The following is a 21,169-nucleotide window of genomic DNA, read 5'->3' as shown; positions in this document are numbered from 1 at the left end:
TGTTGTTAGACTCCCTTAATTTTTATTTTTATTTTGAAATGGGAATGTTGGTGCATTGGTATACTTCTGTCAAATACTAAGGGGGCAGAGAAAGGAACAAGAAAAGGATGGGATGTGTCCCATTAAAACGTGTAGACCAGGGGTATCAAACTCAATTTACCTGGGGGCCACTGGAGGCAGAGTCTTGGTGAGGATGAGCGGCATCAGATTTTAAAAAAAAAAAAAACAACACCTCACAGAATAGCCTTGCCAAAGGAGAAAAGCCCCCCCCATTGGTACCTGCGAAATTAAACAGAACAGGGTGCCCACCACAGGTGTGTGTGCATGTGCATGCACACACACACACATGGATGTCCTGCAACCTTCCTCTGAGGGCCCCCCTCAAAAAAAAGGCGCATTCAGTAGCAGCATCTACCACCACCATGACAGGGGAGCAAACTTTGCAAGGCTAGCCCAAGCAGCCTCCAGAGCCGAGGCGGTGCTGGGGGTGCCAAGAGAGAAAGAGAGCCAGAGAGCAGCTTCCCTGAAAGAGGCGGCAACGGTGGCAGATGCTGTTGGCGGCACTGTTTGAGGATGGGCCGGGAGCGAGCTCCGCTCTCAGGCATCACTCGGTGGTGGCTCGGGGCCGGCAGGCTGCCTGGCAGGCTGCAGTTCCGGATGGAGGGTGCAAGAGGTGCTGTCTTGGGAGAGAGCCAGCAAGTGAGGTGAGGCTTTTTTTGACTCTCGACAGCAGAGGACGTGTAGGCGCTTCAGGGGGGGGCAGGCAAGGTGGGGGCCACAAACTATCATCCGGCAGGGCACAAATGGCCCCCGGGCCGCATGTTTGAGACCCATGGTGTAGACGAATGTACTGCACCCAATTCACCCCCAAAAAGTGGAATGGTAGAAAAAACATATAAACCACTATCACAGAATGTATGCCACGTGAGCACAATCCGCAACTAGACAAGAAGCAGAAGACATGAGAAAGAAGGCGTCATTTCTCTAATGTGACCACAGCCTCAGCTAAGTGTAGAAGACAACTACTGTATCTGATTGACTCTTGACTTCCACTGTCCCAGACACATCGAAATTCCCTAAAACCTGGATTTACGGATGATGACTAAGCTTCTCCCTGCTCCCTGTTGGTAAGGTGGCTGGTTTATTGGACTTAATTTTGGCTTGAGCCAAATGTGAATGGCAGTCCCTTTATTTGGAAATGGACAAGTCTTGTAGATGCAGTTCCAGCACCTGCTACCTGCCAACACTGCACACAGGAAGCTATATGAAATCATTTTAGCTACACAGAAATGGAACAGTAAATGCCCCAAATTACTTTTGTACTGAGGGATTTAAGGTGGAACATCTCATTTCATCTCCCTGGACATATTCTGGTAGACATGGATGGTAGAGTTCCAGCTGTCCTTCCTGGGATCTCTCTCTGTTCCCTTCTTTTGGAAGACAGTTGTTCTGGAACACCCAAAACAACATCATCAGCAACATCATCAGCAACAACAACAACAACAAAACAGGTTGCACATCCTAGCTAATTGGGTGGAGAAGAAAGAAGACATTAGAAATACTTTAGTTTGAAATTCCCAAACAATTATGCATGGAGAGGTAGTTTAAGAAACAGAATGAAGGAATGAGTAGCAGAACACCTAGATTCAACTGTGCCTGTCTAATATTGTAATCAAATATATAGGTGACTGGACGAAAGAGGACATTTTAGACTTCACTGAGAAATTACAAATACTGTATATCACTAGGTCCAGATGGTACCTGTCCAAAAGTTATTAAATGATTCAAAGGTGAAAGTATCTCTCTTCTAATTGAAATACAGATTATGTTCTGAAAATCAGCATCTGTACCAAAGGCCTGGAGAGTTTCGAAAGAGAATTAACATGGCTTCTGCAAAGGTACGTCCTATCGCACTATCTTTTAGAAACTTTGAAAATGTCAGTAAACAGGTTTACAAGATTCCTTTGGCCATGCTGGCAGGAATATTCTGAGAGCTTTAGTACAGACAAATAACTTTCCCCATCTTAGAATGTACATTTCTGTTAAGCATGGGATTACATGTAAATAACCTATGCATATGATTACACCTCTGTAACTGTAAGAAATGGTTAATGTGCACTACCCTTCCTGAAGATGGTGGTGTAGTTTCTGTCAGTTCAACCTATTTTTGAAACCACATTTTTCACAGAAGGAATTCAAGCTGTCTCAATGCATTTCCATAAATGCCTCGAAAATCTGTACTTCATCCTTTCAGTGTTTTTCTTTTCCTTTTTAGGAAATTTCTATATGGTGATTTATCTTCTCTGTTTATGAAAAAGGCCCAGAGTTTCTAAATTGTCTTCTTGCTACATCCTACTAAGTCATGTAAAATAATTTCCCTTTCAGGTTGCATTTAGCATTCCTGTTTCCTGCCTGTTCCAGTTCAGGTTCATCAATATTTAACACTCTAGTTCAGTTCCTGTTCATTCATTTTTGATACTTTTCATACAGATCAACATCATCAAACTGTGATGATTGCAATGTCTCTGTTATAAACCCAACCTAATTCTCTATCTCCCTCTCTTCTCAGCTTCAGAAAACTTTTTTTAATTGAACCAAGCCATATGCTCAGGCTGTGACTTTGTTGTTTAGTCATTAACTCATGTCTGACTCTTCGTGACCCCTGGACCAGAGCACGCCAGGCCCTCCTGTCTTCCACTGCCTCCCGGAGTTAATGATACTTAATGATACTGGAAATTGACAGTGAAATGAGCCTTGGCAGTTTTGACAACTGCAAGGCTTTACTGTATTTTGGTCCATTTCCAGCAATCACACATATTTATTTTTTTTATTTATTAGATTTTTACCCCGCCCCTCTAGACCATGTCTACTCGGGCAGCTTACGTAGATAAAAACAAAACAATATAAAATATATAAAGCCATAAATTTACAATTTTAACAATTAATTTAAACAAACAAACAGTCCCAAGATGGCATGAATCAAAAGAAAAAGAAGAGGAAAAAAAATAAGAATCACTTAATTGACTGAAGGGACTTAATTGACTAAAGGGACACATGTTGGAAATGGACCAAACTAGAACACACCAAAAAATTAGAAGCCTGTGATGGGGGCTCAAAAAGGTGTGGTAGCAGCACTTTGGGGACAGATTGATTTGCTCTAGTGATCAGGTGATTGGATTGCCAGAAAAAAGAGTGAACCAACCTGCACCATTAGTTAGGCATCCTTCAGTCACGAAAGACTATGGTAACGTGCTCTGTATGGACGACTTGGAACAGCATCTAGTGTGGCTGAGAAGGCCAATTTGAGAGTGACAATCCCTTCCACACTGAAGACAAATGCAATCTGTCTCCTGTCCAGCTCCTTGATTTTGTTGCTTTCGTGACTGTCTCTTTGCCTCAGCCTGCTGGACAAGGGTCTCTTCAAATTGGGAGAGGCCGTGATGCACCACCTGCCTCCAGGCTGAATGCTCAGTTGTCAGGTTTTCCCATCGGTTAAGGTCCATTCCTAAGGCCTTCAGATCCCGCTTGCAGATGTCCATGTATCGCAGTTGTGGTCTCCCTCTGGGGTGATTTCCCTGCACTAATTCTCCATACAGGAGATCTTTTGGAATCCGACCATCAGCCATTCTCACAACATGCCTGAGCCAATGTAGACATCACTGCTTCAGTAATGTATACATGCTAAAAATTCCAGCTCGTTCTAGGAGTACTCTGTTTGGAACTTTGTCGGATAACTGCCCATCTGATTGTGATGACTGCCCATGCCTTAGTGGAGCTTATTGGAGCTATCTGCAATTGGCCCAACTTCAACTGGATGAAGCCAGGTATCCATGGTGCACTATGAAGTCCTCCTGTTGCATGTACAGGGCAATTAGCCTGCAGCTTAGTTCATTTCACTTTTTTGGCTCACCTATGAAAGAATCAGCAAGTAACTAAGGGCAAATAAAGGAGGCAGGAGAACTAGAGATTCAGTAAGACTTTTCTTAAAAAGTCTCTTTGTCCCCCTTTCCCATCCTTTCTTCCAGTCTTTCTGTGCTTTTTGTCTTTTTTCATTGTCTCTTCCTACTGTTTTCCAAAGAAATTCCTAATAATTGTGTAAATTATTTTGAACTGGAATGCCATTTTTTTAAAAGAAAAAAAATCATTGAAGAAAAAGGGGTGGGGTGGATTCAAGTAAGTTTTACTTCCTTGCTGCTTAAGAAGTGCACTATGTTCAGCAGCACAATGCAATTTATTAAACTATATTATTGTCTTTGGGAGGGAGGGAGTACTTTGTAATATATACAAGGGAACTGTTGTGTTATTATAATATTAGATCACAAGGAGTCTGGAAGAGATTCAAATAAGTGTCGAGGGCCTATTGCTTCAGACTGCAGCTGGGAGCTCACATAATTGACTATTCTTCTGTGGAATACATAAACAAATATATCTCCATATATTTAAAGAAGGACATTAGGGAGAAGTCATAAATCTCACTTTGCACTGCATAGGTCTTGCTGGGGTGAGAAACTTGTGTCTGTTCCTGCTCTACAAGTATTTGGACCATAGGTATGATCTGACACAAATGTTCCACCCCCCCCCCCATCACCTTCTGGAAATTGTTCCATGGAGGGGCTTTCAGTCATGTCAGCTTCCCTCTGTGGTCCAATCAACAGTCAACTTTCCTGCCTTAGAAAAATAGGAAACTAGGCCTCCAAACCAGGCTTCAAAGCTATATTAAATCCGAAGAGGGATTTGTTGCAATGCCAGAGGGAGAAAATTGTTTTGTGTTTGGTAAATGTCCAAAAATATCCAGCTGGAAATAGTATATATCTTTGTTTTATTGTAGCTCCACAGGAGTGCATCTATGTTATTGTGCAGCACAGCAAAATCAACATTCTACAAGGCAAATCTAAAAATGGGCAGCCAAAACAAAAAGTTGTAACTTTGAAACTGGACTTTGGGTCAGCAATCAAATTTGACACAGATGTACCAGATGTGTCTACAGAATATCCTCCATCTTGACTTCTGCCATTGGTGTTGTCAACATTCAGGCTGCCCTTTGCTATGTAAAGCTTGGTATCCTTTCTTCCTGTTGGCAACAGGGGCACAATATTGTGCAGCAATTTTGGGCCATTTTCTGGCATTTTGAATCATGAATACAGATGCACAATATCACACATTCATAAACTGTAGGGTTTTTAATTGTGTTCAAAGGCTGGGCTCATGAATAAGTGTTGCCACATTCCCTTGATGTTTGCTGGTTACAAGCTTGAGCCTCATCCATATGACAAGTTATTTGTTGATCTGTGACAGTTTCAGTCCCACTCTGTTCTGTTTGTTGTTGTTGTTGCATATGAATCATTACTGCATAGTTGCATGGTAGTGTGAATTGTTTGATTGACAGGTGAATGCTGCATGAATGACAGCCTCAATAGAACATGTTTATGATTGGTTACTTTTCCCAATCTGTGATTGGAGGGAAAGTATGAAAGTTTGAGTGACTGTTTAATTTAGTCAGATAGGGTGTGGATTGAATTATGAAATTCAGATAGGGAAGAGAAACAGTTTAGATTTGAAGGAATTGGGAATTTGACAGAGATAGGGATGGAATAGTAATGGACTGAGTGATGAATTAGGAATCTTGAGACTTGGGTTCAAATATCTTCTTGAATATGGAAACTAAATGGGAGAAGGGATGGATCTTGTAAAATCACTCCTTAAATATCTCACTTACCCTCAAAGGCCTATTAGGGTCACTATAAGTTGGTTCCAAGTTGATGGCACATAACATACCATAATAGAAACTCTAGATAGCTAGGACTCTGAATGTTAGACAGTTGTTAGGATTGTAAATTGCAGCTATATCAGGCTTAGTTTAGCAATTAATACAGTATGAGATAAAGACGATATAAGATGTAAAAAGGTGAGGATTATCATAGATATAAAGGAAAGTTATTTGAGATATCTGTGCCCTAGTTGTACTGTTGTTGTTGTTATTTTGTTGTAAGATGAACACATTTTTCATTTTATTAAAACAAGCTTTTCTTTATTTCTCAGTGGCAATTTACCAAGTAACAAACACCCAGGCTGGCTACTCAACTAGTAATCATCATCATCATCCTGTACTGTTAAGCCACTTCTGACTCATGGTGTCCATTCTCAGAATTTTCCAGGTGGAAAATGCTCAGAAGTGGTTTACCCTTCCTTTCTTCTGGGGGTGTCCTGAGACGGCTGGCTCTACTTCACAGGAAGCACAGTGGCAGGATTAAAGTCCCAATCTCTGGCTCTACAGCTAGTTATCTAAACCACTGAGCTATCCAGCCTGCTCAACAAAAAAGGAGAGTTAAATAAAAGTTTAATCATTGAAAGCCTTCCAGTTTTGAATGCTATGGAGGAAGCATTACTGATCAGAAGGCTGAAATAAAATCCTTTCACAGGGTGTAGTGGAAGGTACAAAAGAGGGTTCAGGAGTCCCAATGTGCAGTGGTTGTCTCTTTAAGTAGTAATATGAGTAGATTCTTGGACAAGAACTCTCTGTAATTCTTGAAGGTGGCAGCCCAGTTAACGGAGGCTTGGGAGGCATGTGGTTGGGTCCCTGGATAAAGAGAGAAGTGTTAACAGCTGGGCACAAGGAAGTCTTAATGGATTCTGCTGTCATGCAACCAGAATGGTCTCTGACATGCAATTAAGTAGGTGGTGTGGGGCTGGGAATTGGTCATCACAGAAACAGTCAGTCTAACAGTGGAATTAAGTAGCTGGTCAGCTTGTCATTTTAAATATTTTTAATCCTGCTTTTCATTAGAAGATTATCAAAGAAACTAATTTATTGAGGTTTTCGCTGCAGCGGGCGCTGAAATGACCATACAGCCAAAGCCAATTCTGACCCCCAAAACCAAACAGTTTTAAGATAGCTAACAGAATTATGTCTAAGGAACCAGTGAAAACATAATTCATTCAACTTTGTGTAGGTTAATAGCATGGATATGTGTAAACACAGTATGATTCAAAGGGTTATGAAAGAAAAAAAATGATTCACTTAAAAATCAGAGCCCATTTGGCTCAGGACAAGGATGTAGGCTGCTTTCGTAGATCCCAAACAAAACTGTGAATCAGTTTCTCATTAAAATCTAACACAAAATATTAAATCTAAAAGCTCAATTAATCATTAGAAGTGCTGGCATGAAATGAAAGTCACTGAAAGTAAAACAAAAATTCTTGGTCGTTAACACAGTTTTCCCCTTAAGCGCTCAAATTATTTTACTAGTGTGTATAAAAATCCTGTGATACAGATCAATGTTCCAAACTCATAGTACCAGGAAATTCAGAAACAGTGGCTTGCCAAAGGCATCTGTAGCTGGATGTGAATCCATTTGGTGTCTCGTGCCCTGCACCATCTTTCACCTTTCACCTTTCACCTTTAGTAGTTATGCAAAGGCAAACTGTAAGTATACGAGATATCATTAATATCATTCAGAGTTGCATGATATCAAAAGCAAAAGAAATGTCTAAAGCTGAGGAGATGAGAGAAAAACAAAAGAAAGGCACTGCAATGTGGGGGCAGATAATGCAGTACAATGTAGTAACTGGGGTATTTGACCCCTGGAGCTGTAGTTCAATTCCTGAGGTAGAATTGTCAAACTGCTCAGTGAACGGTTTTCAGTATGAGCACTGGGTTGATTTGAGGGTTAAAGGAGGGACTACATATGCTGTGTTGAGCAATTTAGGAAGTTTATGATGCCATGAGTTATAAAAGTCTGGCACATTACTTTCAGAAACCACCCTTTCTTTCATAAGCAAATATCTTGTTCTCATGTATTTTGCTAAAATCACTACATGTTAGCTGCTAGAAAAGCCTGTGGTTACGTTGATAAGGCTCAAGACCAGTGAAGTCAGTCCTGGGACACAACAGCAGAAGGGTGCTGTTGGACTTGTGTCCTGATTTTGGCCTTCCCAAAGGCACCCGGCTGGCCACTGTAAGAAATGAGATGTGGAGCCTAAGAGGACTAATTCAGGAGGGCTCTGCTACTGTTCTTAATCATCAGCAGAAACTGGCAGACACAGAATTTGGCCTCTCTAAACAGCATCATAGTTTGTGGGAATGATGATGAGAGTCTAATCCAACCGTTGCAAAGAATGAGAACATAAGTGGAAAAATGGCCCAGTGCCAAGCTCATTTTGGAATCCTTTGTGTCGAAATGTCAGTGTGCTTTGACTGAATACCACAGTGAAGCAGGAAAGAGAGCAGATCTCGATTCGAAGTAGTTACTGATCCTGGCCTATTGTCCTAAAAGAACTGCCATCGGATGTATTATTCCCTTCTTTGCATCCCTTGATGATGATGATGATGATGATGCCCCCCCTCCACCTAAGTGTACAAAGTTTGCCTGAAGTCGTAGCAGGCTCTCCTCGTGTAATTGGGCCAAGCCATTTTGTAGACTGAGGCAGAATCAGAGACGGTGTCCTTTTCCCCAGTTCCATGGACAGGAGTGAACAGAACGGGAAAGCATTCTTCCAACGCATGGTGTACCTTGAGGGCAAAATGGTAGTCAAACAGTTTTGAAATGGGCTGTGTGGCACATAGAGGCAGGAATGATTAGGCAGTCAGGAGGAATGACTGAGGAGCCGCTACTGCTTTCTTCTCATCCAATATTCACCGCTGGTGAGGTAGCAAACTCACTCTGCCTAACAGGGCTGATGTAATTGGCTCACCAGATAATTCAGAGCCATATATAATAATCTGGGCTGTAAAGCACTGTGGGATCCTTCACACATAGAGCAGTTTCCCCCCTTCACATCTTCTCTTCTAACAGGTGGAGGGCAACAGAGTCAAGAGACATCACAATAGGCACAAGGCCAATGAGCACAGCCCTACTCACCTCCGTACACTAGTATAGGATGTAACGTTTGAATAAAACTAATATCTGCAGAACATCAAAACACAAAATGGCAGAAACCTCCTTTTCACACAATGCTACTTTCTTATTCATCACTGAAAATATATGCTTTATCATTTTTTAAAAAAAATAAGTAGGTATTATCTGCTTTGTGAGGGCTTTATTCTGAAGAGTGAGCTATAAATATCATAACAAAAATAGATGACCAACCAATCCAGGTGAAAAGGAGCTGTTGCTATTTATGCCTCTGTCTTCCTTCACCAAAATGCCTGTGCTAACAGCTGCAATATTAATGATATATAACAAGTCAAAATGAACCCTCATTATGTCCTCCTATTTACCAGTAAATCCTCACCCTCCCCACACTTTATATCTGCCTGTCCTAGCTAAATTATTGTTATAGATTCTATAATGCCTTGGGAATGCCAGAAAATTATTACACAACACAGCTGTTTCTTTTCCGTCTTTTATTCTTTTTCTTCCCTCCCCCATGCGTTTATCTATGTAAGGAAGAAGGGAGGTGGAGGGGAGGGGGAGAGGAAAAAAAGGGGGTGTTTGAGCAATGAGAGGTGCAACGGAGAAGGAAATCTTTATAGCACAGAGAATGGGCCAATTTGCAATGAAATTCTTGTCAGGCATGAAGTCTAAGGATAATCCTGCCATCTCTGAACCGAGTATAGTCTGATGAGATGATGTAATGGGATAGATCATTGTCTTCTGGAGGAAATTAATTAGCCACATTATATGAGTTTGATTTTTAAAAAAGGTCTAGGAAACCAAACTTAAGTGGCTGCTCAAGGAATACCAGGTGTTCTTAGTGGCTGAATGGAGATATGTACAGTGGGGTCTCTACTTAAGAACTTAATCCGTATTGGAAGGTGGTTCTCAAGCTGAAAAGTTCTTATGTTGAATCTGCATTTCCCATAGGAATGCATTGAAAACCATTTAATCTGTATCTGCTCTTTTCCGTCCATAGGAACCTCTACTTAAGAACTTAATCCATTTTGGAATGGTGTTCTTAAGTTGAAACGTTCTTAAGTTGAAGCAAAATTTCCCATAGGAATGGACTGAAAACCAATTAATCCGTTCTGGCTGTTTTTTTGTTATGTAGAGGTGCGTTCGTACATTGAAGCATTAGTTCCCATAGGAACTAATGCAAAGCTGGTTAATATGTACTCTACCACTAGGGGGAGAATTTTTTTTACCTAAGATGACCTACGGTTAAAAAAAGAGCAGGAAAGGTTTTTTTCCCTGTTCTTATCTTGGATTTCTGTTCTCAAGTAGAAGCAAAATTTAGCAAATGGAGCTGTTCTTAAGTTGGATTGTTCTTAAGTAGAGACGTTCTTAAGTAGAGACCCCACTGTACAAGATCCTGAGGTGTTGAGCTTATCACATCAAATGGCAGTGACAGGTATGGACATAACTGCAGTGGACGTCAGCATTTTCTAGCTTTCTCTAGACACCGTCAGGAAACAATGCTATGTGAGGAATGCAGCCTTAAGGTTATATCCATTTGTGTTACTCATAATTGTTCTGACAATCAGTAAAAATGGCCTGACCTTTTTTAGCTGAACAGTTGGAGAGTTTAATTCTGACTCTGTGTTGTTCTTTTGCCAGCAGTTGCTAGACAACAAGCGATGTAGTGATATGCAAGCCAGCTTTTATGAAAATGTAATTCCTGGTACCTTGCTTCGGAAAAATCAGTGCGGATTTTCGGTTGGCCCAAAAATCTTCCCCTACTTGAATCTGGTATTATAAGCCATATTTCAGGAAAGATGAGGCTCAAAATGATATAAAGAGTTCACCCATGTTGTCATCATGCTTCATATTCTGTAGAAGCAAACCTCCAATAATGTGTACAATTACAAAGCATCCAAAAGGGAATGTGTGAGCAAAAGAGGTAAAGCATGTGTAGAAACCTACAGAGATATGGTAGAAACATATAACATTTCTGGTGAAAACAGTTTTTCTTTGCTGTGGCAAAAGATATTCAGAGTGCACTAAATGTGTATACGGACTATAAATGCCATATCTGACTTCGATTTCTCCTTCTGTTATACGTACCCTCCCCCGTGTATATGCATTTTATTCTGATCGTACAATTCATGTTTTCACTGGGTTTAAGAGGTACATGCTTCTCAATGAACTACACTGTCTAAAAAGTCATTTTGTGTGTATAGGTGCACATGCACATGTGTTTGTGTGTGTGCACATGCATGTGCACGTGCAAAGAAGGAAAACATAAATATATAAAATACAGAATAGCTAAAGTCAAGGTTTCAACAGTCCCCTTGTTTGGGTTCACTATTGATTTTTAATAGACAAAGCTCAATGATAGCTCTTTTTAAAAACAGTAGTTATGGGGAAAGGATGCTGTTTTCTTTTCCTGATAAAAAATATCCACCTCCCCTGAGACTACAGGAGCTGACTGGTAACTCCAGCTTCTCAGGCCAGGAGGAGGAAGCCATGCCATGTGGATGTCCCCATCCCTAACTAGCTGTACTGGCCTTTGCCTTCCTCAGTCTATTCAGCAAACAGCACACCAAAAATGGCCACGTGTGCCCAATCCAGTCTCACCAGTGCTGGGGATGGACAGGGCAGAGTTAAGCTGAGCTGAGGAGGAAAAAGGCCTCCAGCATTTGAAGTCCCAGGAAACAGACTTCTGAGCTAATTGGAAGGTGTGGAAAGACTAGAAAGAGAATTTAAAGGAAAAGAAGTGTGTGGGGAATGAAGGGGGGAAGGGGAAGAAAAAAGATGCTGAAAGAAACCGTGAAGGATTCTGGTGGTGTAAGAAGGGGGGAAAGAGACAATGTGTGTGAGGAGAAATGTGGAGAGGAGGGGAAGGTGTGACAGGAAAAAGCAGGTGTGAGCAGATGAGACTGGGTGCAACGGTCAGCTACCCTCCCTCTCCTCCTCATTGCCGCTGGCATCTTCCCTAGCTCTTTTGCCGAAGTCTCCATTCAAAGGTGCATGGAAGCGTCTGTAGCCAGAGTTAAACAGAGATGGTGTTGGTGAAAAAATCTGGGAGGCAACCCCACATTGTTTGTTTGTTTGCAAGGATGCCCAACCATGTGCCTCCAAAAGTAAGCTTTCTGTGCAGGTCTGAATGGGAACTGTCAAACGTAGCTAAGCAAAAGCTATAAAGCTTCACTTCCTCCCTTCCTTGAGCAGAGCAGGGAGGAACCTGCCTTCTAATCAAGTGCTTCTCAGAGGATAGTTTTTCATTTTAACATCAGTGCACAAGTTGTGGTGTAAGGCTGTCCTGACTCCATTTTAAACCTTGAAAAGACTTCATGGAAAGCCTATCAGCATTGTCATCATTCAAGTTCATGGTCCAACTACAGATGTTGACAAAGAAAAATACAAAGTTTTATGCCAGGATCAATGAAGAAACTGGTTACACATGTGTAACTGATTATCCTAAGTGGCTGGAGCAGAAATATAACAGAAGCCAACATATTTGGAGAATTTGATCTGAGAGTCAGAAATGAAGCAGAACAACTCCTAGAGTTCTGTGAAGCCAACACATTGTACATACATGTTTCAGGTAACTTAACAGACAATTCAGAGGGGAATGTGGTGGCGCTGCAGGTTAAACTGCAGAAGCCTCTGTGCTGCAAGGTCAGAAGACCAGCCGTCATAAGATTGAATCCACATGACGGAGTAAGCTCCCGTCGCTTGTCCCAGCTCCTGTCAACCTAGCGGTTTGAAAGCATGTAAAAATGCGAGTAGATAAATAGGACCACCTTGGTGGGAAGGAACGGTGTTCCATGTCTAGTCGCGCTGGCCACGTGACCACGGAAACTGTCTACGGACAAATGCTGGCTCTACGGCTTGGAAACAGGGATGAGCACCGTGCCCTAGAGTTGGACGCGACTGGACTAAATGTCAGGGGAAACCTTTACCTTGAAATTTACCTAACAGACAATTATACGCATGGGCATAACTGGGTGGCCAATATAGAAATCAAATTGGCTATATTTGAAGAAGAAAGAGATGGAGACATTCTGTTTTACCTTCAAAAATAAGACCTGGAGCCATCTGCGGTACAGACCATGAAATGTTAATATGAACAATTAGAGTACAGTGCTGAAGAAGAATGCTAGAATAATGATAGCACTAAATACTATTTTAGAAGTGATTTATATATGTTTTAAATCTGAAATGCTAGAGGCAGTACTTGTTAGCTAACTAGCTTATTAATTAGTTTATTAATTCAGTTGGTTCAGCTATTTGTAGCCTGCTAAACTTTCTAGAAAGGTATTCTAGAAGGCTTTCACAGGCGGGATCTAATGGTTGTTGTGGGTTTTTCGGGCTGTTTGGCCATGTTCTGAAGGTTGTTCTTCCTAACCTTTCGCCAGTCTCTGTGGCCGGCATCTTCAGAGGACTGGAGTCAGAACTGTGCTGTGTCTAGAAAGGCTTAAAGAACATCAGTGAAACACATGGGTAACATTACAAGAGAAATATAAAGAAGTCATCAAGTTTCTTCCCACTGGATAGCTGGCAGTCAAAACCCCAGTACTGCAAAAAGACAGTCCAGTTGCAGCAAAGTCTTAAGACTGTTGTATCCATCATATTATGGGCTGCCATGTATTATCTCTTTTTGGTTCTTCATCTTGTGAACATGTGTTGGAGTTTGCTCATAGGAAGTCAGAGCAGAAACAGTTGATATAGTTAGCAGGTGATTTTAAGGGGAACTTCCTGAAGCAAGTTGTTTAAGCAACTTTTTTTAGCTTGGCAAGAGTCAAAGTCATTTGCAATTGCTCACTGGGAGCTGAGCACACTTTTGTTTTTCTGATCTTTGTGACAAATGTGTTTTTTTTTTATCACAGGTGTGATTCAGGTCCTTGGAAAGGAAATGTTTTATTGCCAAGGTGAAGCATCATGTATTTGTATTCCAGATGACATTTTTCTAACTATTCTGTTTCCCCATGGAATGGATCTGTGTCAACAGATGAATGTAGCCTATTTTCTTATATTATGCTACAACACTTATGCACAGTGGTGGTTAGGGGTTGGAATATATTTTCATCACTCACACTCTTTGCTGTTTCCTCTTTTGTTTTGGATGAAGTCTTGGGTCAAAGAAAAGTCACTTCACATACCATTACCTTTTTCTCCCTGTAAGAACATATACAGGACAAGTTATTATTCTGATTTTCAGTACTGAAATGGCAAGCATATGAAGTTTTCCTTTTCCTTTTTCTTGGTGGTGGTGCCAGCACTAGTGGCCATGTTGGACTGTGCTGCTGGTACTGACTTCATAACCAGTGGAGTTGAGGAGCATTTTGGGCACAAAATCAAGGACAACATTTTTTCCAGAGTTGCGGGGTAATTGAGCTACTGGGGGCTTTACATAGCCCTCCACTGCCCTATTTTCCCCCACTGCTGACCAATCGCACTATGAAGGGTAGCATGGAAGAAACAACTCACCACGATCACCACCATCAGGAAGGGGAAAAAAGCGACCAACACATTAGGCCTTCCTGTAAACCAGGTCAGTTGAATCAGGTCATCAGAACTCCTCCCAAAGTTTCCCATTGATCATATTGTTGTACAGGACATCTTTTATTTCATACAATCTGTTCTGGGACCTGGAAAATCTTTTTTTTAAAAAAAAATGGGGAGCACACCTTTTGTAATCAAGCAGATTGGGAGATTTAAACAGTGCAAAATAACAACTGCCACAATTTATCCAGGCTCTGATCTCGGGGTTCAGCTCCACTTCCTCAAATCTATCAGATCCCGCTTAATCTAGAGCCAAAGTGATGCTGATTTCTCCAGTGCAGTTACCTCAGGAATGGAATTTTAGAAGCATTTCAAAGTCTGCTGCTGCTCCTCCTTCATGGGAGTTGCTGAGGTATTAGGTGCACATGACCAAACGTTTGAGTTAACATAAGGTGAAATTTTTCCACAGCTTTGCACTTGGCAACATGCCCCTCATTAACACACATGTTTAAGATTACATCTTTTTAAAAATAATACAAAATAATAATGGGGCCTGGGGCAAGACTGAAGCCCAAGCCATGTTCTCTATGAATGTTGTCCCACTAGCCTGTACATTTCTGGCATTTGTGACTTGCCCTATAAAATTATGAGTGCTGATAGGTTACATAGATTGGTTGTGCATATTTCTTAGCTGCCCTGATAGACCATACAGTCCACATAGCATCATTCCAAGCTAACCTTTTTATAAAATTAACCCTTCGTGGGAATGTGTAGTCCTATAGCACATCAATGCTGTCTTTCTCTCTGGATTCAATGGGGCATTATTAGCAGCAGGATTATTGAAAGCAGAACTCCTAGGCTTTACAATGAAAGCTCTGTGCAAGGCAAACCGTTGCATGAGCTGTTTGCATGGGCTGTTGGTTCCCTTCCCCTTTTTTCCCCCCACACCCTTTTAAACTCCCATCCCACCTAACAAGAAATCAAAACGAATGTATGAAAGGAGTTTCATGAGTCCCATATCGCCTTCTTTATAGCAAGACTGGCCTAACAGGGGCAATGAGGTCCAGACCTAAATTACAGAGGTCATTGATCTCTTAGCCTTTGATCTTTAAGGGCTTCCGTTCAACCCAGCCAATATGTAGAGTTCCCCCCACCTCCACTTTATTGGCCTTTTGATTAAAGGGTCGAGGCAAGTAAGAAACACAAATAAAAACTGAGAGAAACTCCTTTGAAAATGGTAAAACATAGCCAAAGAATTCAGAATTACATGGATATTCGGTTTACTCTGGATTACCTATTATGGGCTGTTCCAAACATTTTAAAAAACCACACAACTAGATCTCTCTCTTTTTTACCACTTCACTTGTATTAGCTATGCTTTAGGATCAGTAAGACAAGATCTTATCCTTCTGTAATAGATTTCTTCCACAGTTAATAGGTGAGGTTTTTAGGGTTGGGGGAACTGTTTTTGAAGTTTTTGAAGAACTCCATGCAGTTTTATTAAGGGATAAATATGACAAAAATCATATCATTTCACTATAATTATGGCTGCAGACTTACACCTAGTTTCGTGAGAGTAAACCCTGCTGAACACAATGGCAATAGCTTTTGGGTAAATATATCTAGGATTGCTCTGTAACAACCACTATTCAGCAGAGACATCTACACAACCACATTTCACACATGGCCTGTTGGCCAAGAAATTATTCATAAATTAATCCTACAGAGACTTTGCAGTTATCTAGACATACTGGCAGGAACAAAGACATCTAGCGGTCATACAAGAAGAACAGTAACAATTATGTGTGTTTGTATATATGTATGTATTTAGAGTACATTTATTTAATCTGCCCTTACTCTTGGGACATCCATATGGTATATGTAACATACAGCCCTGCTCTCACCTGTCCGTCACAGCTGGGCAGTGGAACATCAGCCAATGAGGGGATGGAGGGTGGTGCAGAAGGGGGAGGAGCTGAAATATAAAAGGGGGTGTGTGAGGTGTGAGGGGGAGATTGTTAGATTGAGAGTTAGTGATTAGCATGTTTGAAGGCCTGTGAGCCAAAGTAGTCAGTGAGGAAAAGTCTGTGTGTGGTACAGTGAATGAGAAACAGTGATTTACAACTTGATTATCTACCTGTGATTTACTTATTTTATTTTGTGAAACCAATAAAAAACGTTTTGTTTTGGAAGAAACACTTGTCTTTTTTGAATAATAAAGATAAGTTGGTGGCAGCAGTTTGAAGAAGAGTAGTGAGCACTCCTGGAGGCCTGAGTTGGTAGAGGCTTCAGAGTGGCCCGCTACAGTATACAAGAGGATAAAAAGTAACATATTTAATAATATTATTACATGCATCCATAAAACAATGTCACAATATTTACTGGGATTTTTTTTAAAAAAAATTCTGGTCTGCACTGAGTCCTGAATGAACCTTGCCATGTTCTATATTACATTTAGGAGACAAACCTCTGAGTATTCTTAAACACCTCAGGAGCTCCTCTTAGCTTTAACTGGTCTGATTGCTTGGGTTTCTTTCAGCAAAGCTGACCTCCTTCAAATATGATGAGTGCTTTGCCCATGACATTGTTCCCACATCCTCAGCTCACTGACAAATGGAAGGATACAAATGAAAATGTACTACTCACAGTTCCTTATTTGCTGTGGTTTTCTTTCCCAAGTGAGCACTTGGAAGAGGAGTGTTGTGCCTGTTCAGACACCAATTTGTAGTAGATAGTTTAAAAAGTTGACACCTTTATGGCAACCAAGTGTGAAGTGTCAAGAACTAGTGGATCTATGGCTTAGTTCAGATTTTTTCCTTCTCAACCAAAGCGACTTATTGTCATTAAGCCAAAGCCAAGGCAACCATAATCAAGCAGTTCTTGTGATTAGGAGACATAAATGTGTGATACCTTCAGCTTGTGGGAAACTGTCAACCTTCATAAATCTCAAAAATTCTTTATTTTCCCAAAGATATGCAAGACTATTACTTGACAATAAAGTGCTCATCCAGATGTACTCTTAGTTCCTCTGATTGTGTACTGATGAAATTTGTATTTTTCTTACCATCCAGACAACCAAAGGTTTAAGTTGGTATTGACAACTGCAAAAATCCTGGCTTTATGCATTTCTTAACACCACCTCCTTTAGATGGACTGTCTATCAGTTTGTTTCGCTTTTGCACTGAGGATGGAGTTCAGAATGTCTTGGCTCAGAAGCTTTAAGTTTAGTGCTAATCTACTAGAACAACAACTATTTTGAGCAAAGAAGATCAATTTAAAAGGATTTCCTGAATATTTTTTGAAGAGGATTTGTGAAAGACAGCTGACTTCCAAAGCAGTGGAATGACTCTCTGCAAAGCACTTAGAGACCGGCAAAAAAGAGGAGGAGGAACAAATGCTCTGTCTGATTACCAAGTTAGGAAGCACTCAAGAAATATACCGTATCTAAATCATCTCAGCTCAACGAATTATAGGCCAAAAATAAAATTTTAGAATAAAATTGGAGCCTAGGTGGGAACTCAGTGAAAAATGAGAATTCCTGCTGTTACTGAACTGAAAAAAAAGTACAGTAACTAATATTTTATGGTATCTTGCAAGAGATAGATGCCTTCCATTCACAGTTGATATTAAATGTCTAATTTCAAATGCATATACAATCCTGTATTGAAATTGGTCCAGAAGAAAATCCACAGACAAAGAGCCTTTCTCCCCATCAAGAGCTTTTTGATGTATAACTCTTTTCATCCCCTTCAAATACCTATGAAGCAAAGCAGCTCAGTAGACATTCTCTTCAGCTGAGAGGAAATGTATGCTCTCTTGCTTAATAAGCTTACTGCCTAAGTATGCCAACTAGCAATCCTGCATAATGTTAACTGTAATAAAAATAATCACTGCAATAATGTTGTAATTAGTAAATCAATTAAAAAGCACTTATGCCTGTTAGAGCAAGAAGAGAACATGGAGGCTTGGTCATTGGCACTGAGAGCTTTAAACTCAAACATATTAGCATTTTTGCTTTTGGTGCTGTCAGCTGGTGTCAGCCTTTAAAGTTTTTTTCTAGAGAGAAAAATTATTGAATATTCTCTGCCATTTTAAGTGTTCCTTTGGTTAACTATTATTAAAAATATTAGTAATAAGTCTCACTTATTATTCAGTAACATCTCAGATATTTTCATCTCTCTAAGCATCCTTATTTTTCCACACAGGACATTTGGGTGAAATCAGATGAGGCATTCAGCTTTCATTTAGAAGCTGATAGCATGTCTCATCCAGGAGCTGTGTGCCTGAGTGATTACACTTGCAAATTTAGCTGGCAGTTACTTCTCCATGATCAATCACAAAACAAAACAAACTAATTGATAATATACTGAAATGGCAACAGCTTGTGCTAGGGCAAACAAATGTCTTTGGCCACTTCAGGTGATCCACATCCAAATATAAGCTGAATATCTTGTTTAATTTGACTCTCGGTCATAATGCCTCTGTCTCTTAAAAAGAAACTAGAAGTATAATGAATTGATTTGAATGCAATATCCATTTGTACTATAGCAGATTATTTGCTTCTGTTAACTTCCCAAATCCATTCGTCTATCCCCTTCTACCCTTTTCCAAAGCCCCCAAATCCAGACATTCAAGATTTCTATATATGTGATTCTGTAGGGATCTCCTTCTTCTCAGTTATTTTGTCTTTACATGAAATTCTCATAACTATTCATTTATTTTTCTAATTATCACTTATGAAATTATTTATGACATTCATTACCCTTTTGAAATGTTCAGGTTATTTTTTTTCCAAATCAGGCTTTATTCTTTCTAATTAAAATCTATTTCTAATCTAATATTTTATACATCTTATTGTTCAAAAACACTTGAACTTTGAACTAATCTATAAGTGTTCTTGACACTGAAGTTTTCCCAGAGCTGAGGGCCTTTAAAAAAAAAAACAAAACAACAACAACAACAACAACAACAACAACAACAACCCACCATCTGCCTCAAATAGCAATAATAATACATGTAAAAATTCTGGGGAAATGTATAAATTGCCTTCAGTCTACTCTAAACAACACTTCTTAAGTTGTATTGGCTATGATATTTTTTGCATTTCCTGGTGGCATTTACTCAGCATTCTACTTCTGTGTTTTTATGTAATAGTATATTGCTATTTATTTTTAATATGCCTTCAGTGTATATAGCACTTACACAGTTACACAGAGCATCAATAAATCCCTGTTTTCAAAGAGTCAACAGTAGGGAATTAGAGAGAGGGGAAGTGGGGAGTATATGACTAAATGGTGTTGCAAATACTTAAATCTTGGTTATTGATGAAATGAGGATTGAATTCTAGACAAAGGCCCATGAAAAAGCTAACACTGGTACTGTTTCTTTTCCTTTCAGTCATTAATAGCTGGCCACTTTAAAGTATTCAGGCACATTTTATACTATACTATACAGTATAGTCAATGATCTTGTTGAAGTTCTCAGTCACTGCCACATGAGCAGCAATATTTGGTCAGTAATTCTGAGCAAGATTTTGAGGGCATGTGGTTTGGTTGAACAAAGAGATGGGGAAAAAAAACAACTGGGTCTAGATTATACTTCATAGCCGTTAGTGCCAGAGATAACTTCTTAGCAGTCTCTCTCACTTTCCAAACACAGTGTAACTTTTCTAAAGCTGGAATGCATTATTTTCGAGAAATATTTCGTATCCAGTTTCATTGCATTGATTGAATATACAAACTGTTTCTTTACGCTCTCCAAACGCTGGAGAGGAAAAGTGCTGATGCAAAGAAGAACAGATCCTTGCTTCATGGGATCCTCTTCGCCCTTGAGGTGCAAGTGTGGTGAAAGGAAGAATTTGAGACATGAAAGTGTTGCCATTGGTTCCTGGCAGTGTGATCCTTTGCCAATGACTCTGGCACCTGGGTTGTAAGTTCATATTGACTTTGGACTCCTCTACGCTCATTCCTGACAGGATTAATCATGAGGCACACAAAATATAAATAAATATGTATTTGCTCCTAAAAGTATGCTGAAAGTTGGTATGACCTCCTGTCTCATCTTGGCCAAGCAAAAAAAAGGAGACCGTAAGATTTCCTTCCAAGCAAGAATTACTTATCCCTGTTGAAGTCTAGTAAACCTTGGGAGCTGGCTCCCTTTAGCTTCAGTGACATTCAGAGGTGGCCTTTTTGCCGCTAAAATTATTCTTGTGACCAGTCTGCTTTCCTGCTTTAGGAATGTTCTCATATAACACAAGAAAAGCTCTAGCCAGATGTATTCCTCAGTTGGCTTCGCTCGGCAGATACTTCAACCTAGAGGGCTTTACCTCTGCTCTCCATTAAAATTGCTGGTGGAAAATGTAGCAATCTATACAAATTAAATGTACACCCGCACTCTAACTGTAGGGAGTAAAACGCACTGAAATCCTTAACATTAAGCTGTCCGCTATATGAGAGATCTTGCCCAAATAAACACTCTCAGTTAATGTTCCATTCAGAACAGAATAGACCTGATTCCTTTCTTTCTTGGTTCATATCAGAAGCAACACCACACAAATTTTTCTCCTCTTCCTTGGGGATATGGGCTCAATGTGATTTGTGATGGAAAAGTTGTTAAAAAAGCACACTGGGTATATCCTTCCTGTGCACATGAATACATTTGTCGGGATCTGCACATACATTTGCAAGGGTGTTTCAAAATCTGAAAGGAAGAAATGAATTGGAAGGCGGTATGTGTAAAAATGGCTTGAAACATTCAAGTTGTAACACTGCATAAACTTGTTCAGAAGAAGTTGTGTTCAATTCCCTGGGACTTAATTCATAGCAGAGTTGTGTAGGAATTACTAG

General features: G+C 40.2%; 2 long non-coding RNA genes across 2 annotated transcripts in view; one reads left to right on the top strand and one right to left on the bottom strand.

Moving 5' to 3' along the window:
• LOC140704466 (uncharacterized) overlaps positions 1 to 21,169 on the top strand; it is a 62,114-nt gene that overhangs the window by 15,100 nt on the left and 25,845 nt on the right. Inside the window, exon 2 of the long non-coding RNA XR_012083672.2 lies at positions 1,823 to 1,898. This is a non-coding gene — a long non-coding RNA (uncharacterized LOC140704466). The remainder of the gene's footprint in view (positions 1 to 1,822; positions 1,899 to 21,169) is intronic.
• Positions 946 to 19,770, bottom strand: LOC144586810 (uncharacterized). Its single transcript, XR_013541851.1, has 2 exons — positions 13,916 to 19,770; positions 946 to 6,577 (listed from the first exon to the last, which is right to left on the bottom strand). It is a non-coding gene; the product is annotated as an uncharacterized LOC144586810 (long non-coding RNA).

This window comes from Pogona vitticeps, chromosome 2 (assembly GCF_051106095.1).
Source record: "Pogona vitticeps strain Pit_001003342236 chromosome 2, PviZW2.1, whole genome shotgun sequence".
NCBI lineage: Eukaryota > Metazoa > Chordata > Lepidosauria > Squamata > Agamidae > Pogona > Pogona vitticeps.
The sequence above is the reverse complement of the archived record's forward strand: the minus strand, read 5'-3'. Positions and strand labels throughout refer to the sequence as shown.